The 13,403-nt window shown below is 42.4% G+C and overlaps 1 long non-coding RNA gene across 1 annotated transcript in view; it reads left to right on the forward strand.

Annotated features, from left to right (window-relative positions):
- The first annotated feature begins 1,582 nt into the window (after window positions 1-1,582).
- Window positions 1,583-13,403, forward strand: part of LOC107126025 — a 19,029-nt gene continuing 7,208 nt past the window's right edge. The window contains exons 1-3 of the long non-coding RNA XR_001483060.1: window positions 1,583-1,658; window positions 8,185-8,288; window positions 8,813-8,881. This is a non-coding gene — a long non-coding RNA (uncharacterized LOC107126025). The remainder of the gene's footprint in view (window positions 1,659-8,184; window positions 8,289-8,812; window positions 8,882-13,403) is intronic.

Consider the following 13,403-nt stretch of genomic DNA (forward strand, 5'->3'; position numbering starts at 1 on the left):
GGGGATTCTTTTGGCATCTTCCAGAAAAGATGGCCAATGGCAATAAGTTAAATCTGGCTAACATAAATTCCCTTCTTTGATGGTGATTAGTTAGAGAACAAAAATAAGTAGCTGTCTGGCCCAGTGTCTCAGATGAACTGGGGAACAGGTTTTCCTGGCTGCCTCAGTCAAGCGCTGAAATTGAATATCTAGAAGCCTGTGTTTAATTGTATAAAATATTGTGGAGGCAAAGTAACATTACATGTTCTGCCCATGATCCAAGAAAGGCAGCTGCCCCCAGGAGACGAAAACCTAAAGCTATTATAAATCAGATGCCTGTGGCACCTTAAAGACTAACATTTATTCCAGCATGAATTTTTGTGAGTCAGAGCTCACTTTTTCAGATGCTAGAGAGAAGAAACCATTTTCCACATAATGTTGTGAGGCTGTTACACTGTTACCAACCTGAAAGTTACAGTTGTTAAAAAAAAAATCAAATGCAATGCAAAAGTGTTGAATTAGAACTCATCAAACAATTAATCATCATCTGTCATCCTGGCTTCAACAGAGATTTGGATGTCGATAATATCATCAGCTCAATATGATCCACTTTTCAGGAACTTCACTTGGCTGTTCTTAACATTGCATATGCTATATGCCTTTAGTGATGTCAGTTAAATTTTTATGCTTCAGACTGCTTCTTTATTAGTTATTGTGAATCTGTTTACTTTAAGAGAGACTGAAACTTGACTCATAATCTTCAATTCTGCAAGTAATCGTAGCTCCACAGCATTATTTTTTTTATAAGAGATCTCTGCATTCTGAATTGTCTTTCATATTTTGTAATCCATCTACAGTCACAGTGAGAAACGCTGGCTATAAAGTTGATGTTGTTGTTTTTGGTAACAGCTTAATTTATTTCAGTCACTTATACAGAGAATCACACCTGAAAGATTTGTGAGATTTACACCAAGCCTCTCTGTAACCACCCCCAATCCCTTTTGTCATTTTCTAATTAAAATTCACCTTCAGAGAATGTGAAGAAGTGAGTTTCGATTCATGAAAGCTGGGGAAAATGTTGATAGTCTTTAAGGTACCGCTGGACTTCTGTATAATTATGCTACAATATCAGTGTAGAATTATCAAATAGAGCCATAAAAACGTTCCCTAATTTAGGACTGACTCCTTCCTTAAGAACCTATACCACTGACTGGCCCCTCGATTATTTTTGCCGTACATGATCAGCCCTTTCTTGACACAACCCGCATTTGCACCGCTCATGCGTTTCCTGCAGGGGGCGTCCAGAATGGCAGTTTATACAGACCCCTGGCGTTAATTTCTATCCCACCAACCCCGCGGAGCGGAAGGGTAGGCGTTTTAGGCACTTAAGAATAGCCAATCTCTTCTCGAATTGACGTCCCATTCTTCGCCAATCAGGGGGACCGTTCGAGAGGGCGTCCTCCGAAGCTCGCTCAAGGCTGCATCGGCTATCCAATAACGGATGTAATTAAGGAAGTGACTGATAGGAGCTTAACCCAATAGGGGGATGTCGAGGTAGGCGGGGCGGTCGCTCCGCACGGGACCCCATTGGGTGGCCGAGGCAAGGAAGGGAAAATGGCGGAGTGAGAGGAAGAAGTGGAGTAAGAGCCGCGGGCTGCGGCCCGATGGCCTCAGCCGAGGTAAGAGGGGGTGAGCTGAAGGGCCGGTGTAGACAGGGTTGAAGAACAGCGGCGGGGCTTGACCAGGCGCAGTACACCCTGCGCACTTGCGGATCGGGCCAGGATCCTGAGTGTGTGTGTGCGTGTCCTCCTGAGCTCTGTACCCGGGGCAAGTTCGGGTGTTTTAAGCTTCGAGCTTTTCGTTTACGGAAGCCCGGCTCTTAGGTTGGTGGGGACCTGGTCCCTTCTTCTGTCCTTGTCGGTGGTCATTTTCCTTCGGAGCCGCGAAACCCTCAGTGGGTTTCGACTCTTCCTGAGTCCGGCGGAGGAGAATTACGTGGCCATTTCTTTCTGCACCTGAACTTCTTGTTGGCTTCTCTCCCGTTGTCCTTTATGCCACTTAACAGACCGGGATTTTCCCTAGGTTATATGCACTGGAAATGGAATTTAGGGACTTTTTTTGGAAGTAGGATAACTCCACTCCTCCTGTCATTCATACGCGTATACACTTGCAGTGTTCTTAAATAATTTCCTGGCTGTTTACTTTCCCTGTCAATTTTCTCTTTCCCCCGTTTTATTTTCGCTTTCAGTGCTTTTTACATTTTGGAATATATATTAATGAAAACCGTAGGTAGAGGGTTTTCTTAAACAAGCAGAGCTAGGAAGGATGAGCCTCGAATGCAGTAAGTTATGGCTAGCTTTAAAAAGAAATGTTGAATCGAGTTGACGGATCTCTCTGATGTACCATTGTTCATGAGCTGCAGCAGATGGCTGAAGAACACATTTTGAATGTATTAATTGGTATGCACTGTATTCATTGCTATATCCTAAATAGTCAGCAGCTGCATCTATTGAAGTAGGTAGGTGTTGTAGAAATGTAATAAATGCATACGTGAATTTTGCTTATTCAGCTGCCAAAATGGCTTAGAATGAAAAAAGAGAGAAAGATGGGCATGAAGTAGTATCAAAGGCCTTTTTCTTTTTACAGCAGCTGAAAATGCAGTTTAAGTATCTTTTCCTGTCTGAACTCAATAGGCATTGGAAACTTGTCAAGCTGTTTATATTTGCTTATATAATGAATATAGTGAATTCCAGTTTTATCACAAGCAGTTTTTTGACACAGCTCCCCTTTCATTAATTCCTGTCTTGAAGGAGGATCTTGCTGGAGAAAAGCGAGACATGAGTATATACAAGAAGGGGCTGTCTACTGATTCTGTAGCAGTCAGAGATAACAAATATCCCTAATAATGGTGTGGATGTGTTTAGAAAACCTGAAAATTTGTCCCCAAAGCGCTTTACAATGATTTAAAATTCAGCCCCATATATACCATATAGAGAGTGCGTGTGTGGCAAATTCTGCCCCCTGGCAAATAGTCCAGGTTGTTTCCTCCACAGGGAGAGGGCAGAGGAGCTGAAGGTGATCTTGGGGGCTTGTTGAAGGTTATTTGTTTTGCTTATATACTGCTTTCCCACAGGTATGTTCTCAAGGGAATTAACCCTTTAAGAAGGTAAAACAGTAAAAGCTGGAGCTGGGCCCAGGCATAGGGAAGGAGGAGTGTGTGGCTGCTTTTTGCCTTCCCTGTGGTGGCCCTCTTTGACCAGTACTTCTTTGGATGTGAGGGGTGATCTAAAGAAAAGGCATATGGTATAATTCTCCTAGGACCATGCCACTTTGAAATTCAGATGGGGCATCTTGGAATGTAAAATGTTTATGCCTGTGGAAAGTAGTGTGAAGAAAGATTATAAGGAGGCTACCATATGTTTTTTTTGGAATGGATAGATTAAGTTGGGGAAGACTGGGGAAGATCAGGCTTCTCCCTGATGCAAAATATAGAGTCTTGATCAAGTAAAAATTAATGCTAGCCCTTCTCTAGGTTTCCCAAAAGCACTTTGCTCTCACTTTCTAATCATATCATACACTGCTATTGCTCTCTTTCCTTGTTTTTTAAAACCTACTTGTCACCAAATTAAGAACAACAGAAACATTGCAGAATACACTGTCTTGCCTAAGAGGTATCTTTGAATCGTATTTTCTTGAATTGGGCAGTCTAGTATGAGTACTTTTAAGAGTATTGCCTGACTGCTGTCTGAATAGGACAGTTCTCAGTATATTTTGTGAACCTGGGTAGCTTCAGTATATACTCTGCAAGTTGCTGTTAAAAACGGTGGAACAAAAAAGTTTAACCTCATTGGCAGAATATACTACAAAATATTTTAGTCAATCCAATTGCAGCAGCACAAACTGAGTTTTGTGTTGGCGTTATGTTATCTTATCCTGGGTGAGGCCAGGATCCTCAGCTGGTTATTTGCCAGAAAACAGCAGTTCTAGAGACCAAGGCCTGTACATGGTTCATATGGATTTTGTGGCTCCAGTGAAGTTGACAGTTCTGCTACTTCCTATCTCCTTTCCCTCTTTGTCAGTGAAGCGCTTGTGTCATTTGGGTAAAGTTCTGTCGCTGACAGAGAGGGCTTGTAGCAGACCACAGACAGATCAGGAGCAAAAGTTAGCAGTAGCTGGAGGCTAGGTCCAGTCTTCCAGTGAGCACATAGTTGAGGTATAGCTGGGTCCAGGTTTACAGATAGTACAGAAGCATACTGGCCATGCAGACTGGTTGAATGAGCAAAGTTGTCAGTTTAGACCAGGGCTTAAATACCCAGGCGAGGAAGAAGCACCACCTGTTTTTGGGCTTTACTGAGCCCGGATTCTGCAAAGCACTGTATGTGCTTCTGCAAAGCACTGTATGTGCTCCTGCATGAACTGCCAGCCTGCTGCTTTGTTGTTGTTGAGGGCCTCATTGTGGGCCCACTGTGTCTACCACTCCTGCCAGATGGAGAGAAAACCTAGAGGACTGATGGTCTGGGATCTGGCCCTGTGAGGCAGGGGGCTGGCTGCCCCAGAGGCTGGTACACTGGCAGCATCTGGAGCTGAGTCCTCAGGGGAAAGATCTTTCTATTTGAGGCCCAGGGGATCTGGATGGTGTCAGGTATCTCCTGATATCCCTTGTGGTGGTCCTTATCTCCAGTGTTCCCTCTAAGCTAAGTGAGTTTGAGCTAGCTCACAGTTTTTTAGCTTCCAGCTCACAAATTTTTGTTTTCGCTCAGGAAGGATGGCTCCAGAGCAAACTCATTTATGCTATAGCCAAATTGTGTGTTCACAGCTTTAATGCCAGTGGCTCACAAAGTAGAATTTTTGCTCACAAGAGACTCCACAGCTTAGAGGGAGCATTGCTTATCTCATCTTGTTCATCCTTTGATGAGTTCTCTCTTGGATCTGGGTCTGGCCCAAGAGTGGTCCTGATAGGTAAGCTGATGGCTTACCTTTATTTAGTTTCAAGCCATGAAATCTTATGTTACACCAACACTGAATCTTTAACACCCAAGCCTTACAGAATCTTGCTGTAAACGAAGTATAGAAATTTAACTTTAAATGGAAATTGTAACCCTTTACTATTGAGTTTTTAAACATTAACTGTAGCTAAGCAGAAGTAACTGAAAAAATAATCTACTGTATTTCCTCTGGCACTTTGGCAACTTCTTGCTACTATTTAGTCTCTGGAAATAGTAGGGTAAGATGCAAGGTGCTGAGGGTCACTGTAGTTGCTAACTATGAACTATGTCATCTTGTAATACAATGCAGTTAATTTTAAACATACTGTCAATTTACTGTATGGAGTAGAGAATCAGAGGTTCAGATCTCTATCAGGTTTACTCTAATTTGTGTAGTGATTTTTAAAAAGTTATTGGATAGCTGTTCTAGAAATAGATTTGCATCACAAACTCATGGCTTTTCCCCCTCTTACACAAGTACATATAAGCATAATAACACTGAATGAATACCAGACCATTTGAATGTTGATTGGGTAAGGGGAGGGGAGAAGAATCCAGTATTATAAATCAGGTGAATAGATGGCCTGCTTTCTGAATATAACAGTGCTCTCAGTGCTGATTTTTGGATATTTTTAAAATCTTGGGTTCCCAGTTTCTGTTCCTTGATTTACAAAATGCTACGCATCTGTATCTTCCATGAGACCCACATGAATTGCAGATTCTCAGCACTCCTGGAAATCAGGTATAACTTGGTGTGAAAAAAGCAACCCCTTCAGATATTGTGTGCATCTGAAGAGCTGTATTAGCCCTTTCCTCCTTTCCTGCTGTCATATGTATATATATTACAGTAATCAGAGTTTTAATCATGGGAATAGTAAGAAAGCTTAAATGTCATATCCACATCCTTTAAAAATCATGTAGTGATTGTTAATGGTTATTGCAGTTTGATTTGAAACTATAAATGCAGAGTGTAGGATGGTATGAAAATGTGAGGACAGTCTTATGTATACCTAGAGAGCTACATTTAGCTAAAGATGCTGACTCTTCCTCGCCTTTGAAAATATTTCCGCAATGCAGAAGGAGGATAATACAGTCCAGGGTGCTTCAGTTTGTATATACTGGGGGTATGCTTGTGTTTTAATTGTGTAAGCTCTTTATAATGGAGTAGCCCTTTTTATAGGTAATCAATCATTCTATTGCTGGGCTTTTCAGCTTTGCATTCTTGAGGCCTAATTTTGATCTTCCCCTTCAGAGAGGTTCAAGCAGAAAGTACAGATTCTCTGATCATGTTAGTGTTCAAATACTCCATTCTTTTACAAAGTATTACATGTTAATGCATTTTTTGAAAATGTGCCCACAATTTTTAGTTGACGGCTACACTTCTGTTATAAGTTCATGGTTACCAGTTGTGAAAGGAATGCAGCATTTAAAAAATCATTTATTTGAATACTGCATTTTGAGTTTTTTTTTAATTGTGGTCTAAAGTTATTCAGTGTTCGTGTATCCTGATGTTAAGTGTATTTGCATAGAGGTAAGTGTTGCTTTACACTTTATATGGCAACCTGTATATGATAGCAGGTACACAAAATGTGGAGGGAACATGAATATCCCCAGATACATAGTTGTGGCATGTTTATGAAGAGGCTTGGTTGCCATACTTTATTGGGTGCCACTTCATGAAAATGTGTAGATTCCTACCAGTGTGATCCAAAACAGTCTTGGTTAGAATTCAGTTTCAGTGAAATTGCAGGTAAAGATGTAAACTTTCAGAAAATTTTGAAGTCTTGGGGGGGGGATAGAAAATGTGGGAAAATATATGCACAATGCTTACTTAATATATTATCAAACCTAATTTTACAGATTTAGCAACATAAAATGTATTATTTATAACTTAGCATATAAAATTGCAGTATTTGACATATTTAGGGAATTTAAAAGCTATTTTCCACAAGCAAAGTTGTAAATATACACAATACTAGAGAAAACAGCAAGGTGATACACCCTGTGCTACCTTAGCACATATACATTAGTTCCAGCTAGATGCTGTTACCTTCATTTTGTGGCTGCTAGTTAGAGCTCAGTTCTCCATGAAACTTTTAGAGTTTGAGGCTTTGGTGCAGTTTCTACATCTAGAAGGATACCATCTAATTTTTTTTCCTTCCAGAAAGGTAGGCCAATAAGCTACTTGTTACCCAAACTAATTGTTACCCAATCTGTGGGTATATTTTTTACATTGGTTTGGGTGGGGGACATCAACCACAAGAAAACAGTCTGCTCAGAAGGACAACAGAAGGCATGCAATAGTTGAGAAGCGATGAAAACCATCCATTCTCCCCTCATACAGATTAGTATCCTTCTAGATGTTGAAGTGTATCTTGGATTTTAAAAAAGTATATGTCTACAGCATGCCTTCATTGTCTTTCAAAGCATTTAACTCAAAGAGAAAATATTTCGTAGGAAATTTTTTCAGTAGTACCCCAAAGTTTCAATTATAAAAAAATTAAAAATATTGAGGAGGAAAAAATAAACCTTTTTTTCTCCACGTTTTTCTGTTTAAGATTAGAACAGGTGTTGGAATATTGTATCTTATTGAACTGGACGGCAAAAGGAAGACGTTTGCCTTTTCCTAATTACAAGGTCAGAGTGATGATAGGGTGGAATATTGCAGGTGGAAGAGGTGGAGGTGTCTGCCATAACCCCACACAAACAGGAGTGTGACCTACTTGTGTGTATCTTTCCAAGTGAAGAATAGTAAAGCAGGATATTCTTTGGCACTCTGCAGCTAATACGCACCATAGCAAAATGAGGGAAGAGTGTGGCATTTTTTTTCTTAACCTTTCCCTGGGATAGTTCCTCCCCCCAGCTGTTTCTATCCCTTTATATGGGTTATGATGGTGATTTTGAAAAAAAATCCACCCTTTTCTGTATGATTCTGACCTGTGCTCAGTTTCAATCTTTATTCAGGGGCAGCATACCACTGCCACCAGCCATTTAAATACCCAGCCTGATGAAAATACTGGGAAACCTGAAAGCTTACACAGCATTTTTTGTCATTTTACTTAGCCTTAATAAAATTTGTTTTATACTTGGTCCAATAATACCCTGTTTTAGAAGATCTTCAGTAGTTGATAGTAGTTGCAAGATGGGAAAGAATAAATATTGAAAATTGCCCACATTTTTAAATGTCCAAACTTTGTTTTATTCCTGTTGTGCCCACCAGGTCCATACATAAGCCATCTTGATTGTCTAGTGGAACAAGAAAATTGCTTTACCAGAAAACTAAAGACATTATACATGATGACTTGTGCAGCCATGAAACAAACAGTAAGTGTCTTCTGCTCATTTCATGGTTAGGCCTCTTGATTATTTGAAAGCAGTTTACAAGCTGCCTTCTATGGATGGAACTTGTTTTAAAATGTGTTCTTTTGGTGAGAACATGCTGGCTTTCATCATTATTGCAAATCTTTGTGGATTGTTTCTTGTCAGCTCAGCTTTATGGTTTTAAAACAATAACGTACTCTAAAAATGGGGTAGACATCACTCAGAGAGCCAGCATGATGTATCATTTTGGATGTTTAACTAGATTTGGGGAGATCTGGGTTCAAATCCCAGTCTGTTGTTGAAGCTCACTGGGTGGCTTGTGCCAGTCACACACTGTCAGCCTAATGTACTTTGTGTGGGTGTTAAGAATGCAGTGGAGAAGAAAAAACTATATATGTGACCCTGAATTCCCTGAAAGAAGGGCAGGATAGAAATGTAATAGTATTTAATGATTCTGAAATCTGGGTTGCTAAAGTTGACATTTATTGACTGTTAATTTTTAAAACTCTTAATTTTGTTTTGTGCAGGGAATGTATTTTTGTGGTTTGAGTCAGGCTCAAGAGTCAAGAAATTATAGTAGTCTAAGGTAATATCAAGTAAGTATAGAATTGGGAACATTAAACAGAAATGACCAGATTTATTAATGCTTAAGAGATGGTTTGAGTTCTTTGGGTGGAAATTTTGTCCACGCATAAATGTTAAAAATGGTTAATGATATATTTATGTATTTACTTCTTCATGGTCTCTGCATCATATTGATGGGCTTTGCAACTGCTCAGAGCCTTGATTCAGAATCCTCTAGAGATAGCATTTAGGCAAGAAGAGCCTCACCCCCTAATAAAAGAAACCCCCTAAGAGAAGAAAATTGGATTGTGCGTGCTCAAAATGTAAGAGTTCTCCTTTCCTGTTCAGTTCTCTTTCATTTGCCATGGTGGTTTCATTGATTGGGAACCTTCTTCATGAGAGTCTGTGGGTGATCCTGCATCTAGCATTTGCTCCACATTTTCTCAACTGGGAGGAAAAAGTTCAGCTCAAAACCACATTCAGATTCTTTGGAGCAATGCTGTACTGTCTGCAAAGTCACCCCTGAATGGCCATAAATCTATGCAGAAGATGTCATAAAACCCGATGATCAAAGGAAGCGAAAGCGGCATGCGATGCAGAGGGGAATTTCTGTTCCAACACTGGTTTCATAGAACAATGGAGGGAAAAGCCAATGCAGAATCGCACTTTATCTCAAAGCCAGTTTATTCTAAAAAACGGGGGGGGGGGGGGGTTATAGGTGTTCTTACTGTGATAGTGTAAAGGCTTTTCCCACTTTCACAAAGGTTTACAAAACAAAAATTCAGAAGTGAGAGGGAAAATGGTCCTCTCTCTCACTCTCCCTAAGAGGGCAAAACAAAACAAAAGTCAACAAAACACAACCCCAAGGGTAGTACTGCCACCAGGTCCCTTTAAGGTAGTTCCCAACAGCCCAGGAGACCAAAAGGACCAAAAGCTCCTGTCTGGTTTCTGGAACTCACAAAGCAAAACAGAACTGCAGGTTATGTGGCTGCAGGGCAAAAGTCAAAACAAAACAAAAGTCTTCTTGGTAGAGTTGGTCAAGGGCTAGGCAAACAAGATTTAGGCTTTGAGACTTTTTAACATAGACTTGACAAAATATTCAAATAAAATATATTTTAGTTTATTAGGTGCACATAACACATAAGACCAAGACAAGACTAGTGAAGAATTACAAAATTAAAAAACTCTAAACTTTTCCAGCCTAACTGAACTCTAAAGCAAGCATATTACCTCTCCATAGATAGTCGTTGTGCAGTTGATCAGCAAGCATAGCAGACAAAGTCCATTCAGGTCCCAAAAGCCAGAAGCATGATGGCTGGGGTTCTGGCTACTGGACCAGAATAGGCTCAGTAACACAGACCAGCTAGCCATTATTGAAATACAGCTATTCTTATAGAAAACTGACCCCTCCCTGGGTCAAGACAATATCCAATCATAAGTCAGAACAGTGATGTCAACTTACTTGGTTGCCATGCCAATTACATCCCATCATATGCAGTCTATCCCAGCATGCTTTATGCCTCTCTCCCAGAATGCTTAGGGCATTGGAAAATACTCTGCTCCATCCTCCCACATCCAGGTGTTACAAAGTTAATTGGTTGGAATGTGCTTGATGGTCAACACCAGAACACTCTTTTATCACAGCTGAAAGCAATTCTGCAAAGTCACTAAGAGCTTGCAAAGTTATCTCGGTATCCGGGGAGAAGATTCACTCATTTGTCAATGAGGGCAGTTTTATTACAGGCCCTAAATCCAGACTTGAACTCCTAGGTCATGAAAACACTTTTTTTTTGTTCAGTAGCACAGTTGAGTCCCACTGTCTAACCATCTCATCCTTTGCCGTCCCCGTCTTCTTTGACCTTCAGTCTTTCCCAGCATCAGGGTCTTCTCCAGTGAGTGCTCCCTTCTCATTTGGTGGCCAAAGTATTTGAGCTTCAATTTCATTAGCTGGCCTTCCAGGGAACAGTCAGGGTTGATTTCTCTTAGGATTGACTGATTTGATCTCCTGGCAGTCCAAGGGACTCTCAAGAGTCTTCTCCAGCACCATAGTTCAAAAGAAAACACTTACCCTTAGACAAACATGACCTGAGAGGTTAAAGCAATACATACAATTTAAGAGGATCTAAACTATTGATTAGACAAATAGTTAGCAATTAAGAAAGCACTTTCTTTACAGATAGTTGTTAGGCTATAAAGAGAAAATAGTTTTCTTCTCAGGATACTGCAGTACTTAGGCATCTGTTGCACAGAAGACCATCTTTAAATGCTTTCAGTAATGAAGGGAAAACAACCGTGTAGCAAGATCCAGAAGGCTCCCCCTCGCCGCTACTGTGGTCCTCCAGCTTCTCTTTCTCCGCCACCTTGGTGTCCTACCCTTAATAGTGTCAGGGACCTCAGACACCTGAACGGGGAGGGGGGTTACATCACCACCCCATCGCTCCCGTTCCCTCTGGATGGCCGGCTCTTAACGTCTCTCTCTGTCTCCTAAGCCTTCTCCAATCCAGGTTGTTATCATCAGCCACCCGGTACTGCCCTCTTTTATCCCTCCCCCCCGTGTCCCAGCGTTCCCTGTGCTCTCTGCCCACCCCCAGCCTCAAACCCCACCTCCCCGTATAGCTGAAGATGCCGACCCAAGGGAGGGGCTGGAACTCCCTGTCAGCCCTTCCGACTCAGGTGGGTTGCGGCTGAAGGATTCTGTGCGGGATGTGGAGCTTGAGCGGCCCGGCACAGCTCTCCCGGCGCAGGTGCACTGTCTCCCAGCGGCTCCGCTGCTGCTGTTCTTCGTAGGGTATGCGTGGCCCGCCGTCGGTCCCCCTCTGCTCTTCGGTCTGTCCCAGAGCTCCCCAGTCCCCCTGGTGAGTAGAGTGGGGTCCCGGAGTCGTTCCCCGAGCACCGGGCGTGGCGGCGATGGTGGCTTGGGGGGGCTGGCAGTCCCAACATCGGGACAAACCATTTTTGGACAGACATGGCCATTGTCTCATTTGCCTAGGGGAGCAGCGTAAAGTTGATGCCTGTATCAGTTGCTAGAAATTTATGAAGCTGATGCAGTCAGACAGCCTCTCATTTCTAGGCTACTCTCTGGGGGGAAAGCCCAGGTGGTATCTGAGGGAATGGTGCACTCAGCCATCCCACTGCAGGTTGCTCTTTCCTCATCAGATTCTCAGTAGCTTGGCAATGAAGCTTGGACTTCAGGGCCTTTGCATAAGGACTCTGTGTTCCACTTTCATCCTTCCAAGAAGAAAAATTGCTGTCTCCAGTCAGGGCAAAGGAACTAAAGCCTTGTTCAAGCATGGAGGCAGTTGCTATGGTTCCATGCTTCCCTGTCCCTAGTGCTGCCTTTCACTGGTTCCCCAATGCTGGTATTGATCTTGGATGTTATGTCTGTGATAATACCATTGCTGTCATATTAGAGATCTCTCTGACACCCAGAGCTTCATTGTTGGAGTAATGGATTGAGGACTGCCTGATTCATCCTTCTCATCCAGCTCTAGTTTCTTGCTCTCTTACAGATCAGGTGCCATCCCCATCCCAAAAATCCTCTAGGGCCTCCTCTCCTGTCTCTTGGTCTCAGTCTTGAGCAATGCTCCCTCTAAGCTGTGGAGTCTTGTGAGCAAAAATTCTGCTTTGTGAGCTACTGGCATTAAAGTTGTGAGTGAGCAATTTGGCTGTGGCATCAATTAGTTTGCTCTGGAGCCATCCTTGCTGAGCTAAGACAAAAATGTGTGAGCCAGAGGCTAAAAAACTGCGCTAGCTCACACTAACTCATCTTAGAGGGAACACTGGTCTTGAGGTAGAGCCTTCCTTAGGAATCCCAATTATTTTCATTTGATCTAACCTCAATACCCAGACTGCTACTAGGTGACTGACTGGCCATACCATAGGAATAGTATAATCTGTTTTATCCAGGTCATACAGTGCTCCCTTTCAGTGGGGTCCTTTGCACCCTGGCTCAGTGTTGTCCTACCAAGTATCTCATGAAGAGGCACCTGTGACTCCGAAAGCCTGACCTTCAGCTACAATTTCGAGGACATTGGGACTGGCTTCACTTGTTCGAGAGGCTCTCTCATCTCTGCTTCTTCTGATGGTGGTCCAGCCTCTAGAGGTGGGTGGTAGGAATGGGCACGAATCAAGAAATGAACCATGGTTTGAGCACAAACTGATCAGGTTCGTGGTTCATTTCGAACCGGTTTGTTCGGTTGTGTTGTGTCTGAACCCAAAAACGAGCCACCTTTTCCCCATGGAGGTTCATTTGGTTTGTTGAAGTGGTTAGTTCTCTGGACAGCCTGGCATCGATTCAATCAATTCCTAGGCAATGCTGGGGGTAGACTTGTGGAGAGCTTTAGAAACACCCATAGCAGTTGTCCATAACTTGATTGGCAGCTCTGGGAGCCAACCACAGAGCTCCCATTCTGCTCTATGGGAGCAGATTGTATATATGCCACACCCTGAGTCAGCTGCTCTCACTTTTCAGCAGAAAGAGGAGTTAGTCTGTCATTGCGCGAGAGACTGTCCAATTGCTTGCTGCGTGGCTGATTTTAGGGGAAGCTTTGGGGG

This window comes from Gekko japonicus, unplaced genomic scaffold, assembly GCF_001447785.1.
Source record: "Gekko japonicus isolate JY-2015 unplaced genomic scaffold, Gekko_japonicus_V1.1 scaffold251, whole genome shotgun sequence".
NCBI classification, from domain to species: domain Eukaryota; kingdom Metazoa; phylum Chordata; class Lepidosauria; order Squamata; family Gekkonidae; genus Gekko; species Gekko japonicus.